This window comes from Myotis davidii, unplaced genomic scaffold (genome assembly GCF_000327345.1).
Source record: "Myotis davidii unplaced genomic scaffold, ASM32734v1 scaffold399, whole genome shotgun sequence".
Lineage (NCBI taxonomy): Eukaryota > Metazoa > Chordata > Mammalia > Chiroptera > Vespertilionidae > Myotis > Myotis davidii.
The window spans coordinates 4,632,053-4,634,738 of record NW_006292094.1 but is presented as its reverse complement, the minus strand read 5'-3'; positions in this window follow the sequence as shown (position 1 = coordinate 4,634,738).

Here is a 2,686-nt window from a genome sequence, read left to right as displayed (position 1 = left end):
AAAAAAAAAAAAAAGACCGTACCCTTTTATGTAATGATGTTTACTTTGAATTTATATTAGTTCACACAAACACTCCATCCATGCTTTTGTTCCGGCCCTCCGGTCCAGTTTAAGAACCCATTGTGGCCCTCGAGTCAAAAAGTTTGCCCACCCCTGGCTTAGAGGTTTAAAATGAACTTGCTGATGGGGAAACCCCTGTAGAACAAGGACGGGCCTGCACTCCAACACAGAGGGACAAGGTGCCCCACGCCGAGCGTGCTTGGCAATGACCCTCGGGGCGCTTGCTATGTCTTCTGCCCACGACGGAGAATTTGGAAGAGGCTTAGAGTGAAGGGGACTCTAAGAAGAGGCTGTGATTTTGGCGAAGGTGCCTGGTTTAGTGCTGTAATTACCTTGTTTTCTTAATATGTATATTTCTTGGAGTAAATCCCATATAATAAAAGCCTAATTATGCAAATTGACCAAACAGTAGAATGGGGGGGGCAACTGGTTGCTATGATACATACTGACCACCAGGGGGCAGACGCTCAATGCAGGAGCTGCCCCCAGGCCACAGGCCTCAGGCCAGCCAAGGGGTGGGGGGTGCCCATCTCCCTGCCAGTTGCCCCACAGATCAGCCCTGATCACTGGCCAGGCCTAGGGACCCTACCCGTGCATGGATTTCGTGCACCAGGTCTCTAGTATTTTAAATAAATGATATCAGTGTTTAAAAACAAAAGTATTGTGTTATTTTCTGGCTTCTGTGCTGTTTGTGGCATCTGTCAGCGGGTCTGGCTTCATGGTAAGTGACCACTTTCTCAGGGACAGAGGGCCCCACACTCAGGGCTTAATGCTCCAGGGTCACCGTCTTCAAATTCTTTTTTAAAAATATATTTTATTGGTTTTTTACAGAGAGGAAGGGAGAGGGATAGAGAGTCAGAAACATCGATGAGAGAGAAACATTGATCAGCTGCCTCCTGCACACTCCCCACTGGGGATATGCCCGCAACCCAGGTACATGCCCTTGACCGGAATCGAACCTGGGACCCTTGAGTCCACAGGCCGACGCTCTATCCACTGAGCCAAACCGGTTAGGCTTCAAATTCTTAATAGTTTTATTTTTGAATTTGTGTTTTGCATGTGACGTCCAGTGAGACAATAGAGTGGGTCACAAAGCCGTGGCCCCTGCGTGGTTCCACTGTTGCCGCCTTCTCACCTCATCAGGATGGGTTCTTGGCTATCTTCTCTCCTGTCTCCCTGGCAACCCGGCCTCCATCTCTCTGCTCCTGCCCAGTGACCACTGCCACCTTCCACTGAGGTGGGGGCCTGGGTGTAGGTGTGGCAGGGGTCTGGTTGACCGTGTGTGCCCTGTGGCCTATATGAGCAGGGCATGGCAGTGGCCACCCACTGTTGGGTGGTAAAGACTCTCACCCATCCCTGATCCAGGGACATCCTGGCACCGAGTCTGTCATACCTTTGAGGGTGCCCGCTGCCAGGGTTGAGATGGTGGTGTGGACAGAGGAGATGCCTCGCCCCAGCAAGGCCAGCTGGAGGGAGAGGGAACAGCAGCTACCAGGCCCCGTGCATACTCCTCCCAAGTCCACGGCGGGCCCGGGCTCCCTGGAGCAACAGCGCTGGCACACCCGGGATCCCCACGCCCAACGGTGTGCTCCCTTGGCCTGCACTGCACCTGGGGGGCCCCTCTTCTTCTGGCCTTTGGGCATCTGTCCTGTGTCCATCTCTTCCAGCCGGGTCCGCGAACGTCCAAGGACAAGCCAGGCCGTACGGAGTGTGTGCTCTCAGGGATCCCGCATCCGTGGTGAATGCTCTGATCCTTGCATTCGAGACTGACGTTGCCCGACATACAGACAAACGGTAAAATTCACCATCACAATTTAGATAGTTTTTCTTTACTTAGAATGAATGGCAGTAAATAGCAAACAGGAAACACCCCAAGTTGGGAGAGACCGCAAGACAGGGGAAAGCTTATATTTTAGTCTCTTTAACAGCATTTCCCCATGCTTTCCCCCCGGGGACCCCATGTTTCAGCACGGGACCCCGCAAATTATGCAGAAGATTCTGTTTGTCAGCTCCATTCCGTTGGTAATTTCTTGTGATTTATTCTCTCATCCTGCAGAGTTGTTCACTTTTCTAACTAACTTTGCACTCTTTCTCGAAGGGAGTCCCCAGAATGATAAAACCTTCAGACCTCCTCTTAAGTGAGCTGGCGACTCCCTCCCCAGACACCCCCAAAATTGGCCTTACCCTCTGTGATGCCACCACGGATTCATTTTTATTGTGGTTCTCAACCTTCTGGCCCTTTAAATACAGTTCCTCATGTTGTGACCCAACCATAAGATTATTTTCGTTGCTACTTCATAACTGTAATGTTGCTACTGTTCTGAATCGTCATGTAAATATCTGATATGCAGGCTGGTCTTAGGCGACCCCTGTGAAAGGGTCGTTCGACCCCCAAAGGGGTCGCGACCCACAGGTTGAGAACCGTGGTTACACTTTCTCATACAGTAAGCCTGAGAGCTCTTACTATAAGCGGGAGGGGGAAAATCGCTCACAGGGGAGTGTCATTTCAAAAACTAAAGGAAATCGCTGGCACCCGAGGGGAAGCCGGAAACCAGCAGCGGGGAGTTGGCGAGAAGCGGGGTCCGGCGCCGCGAGCCCGGGAGCGGGTGCTCCCCGCCCGGCCCGC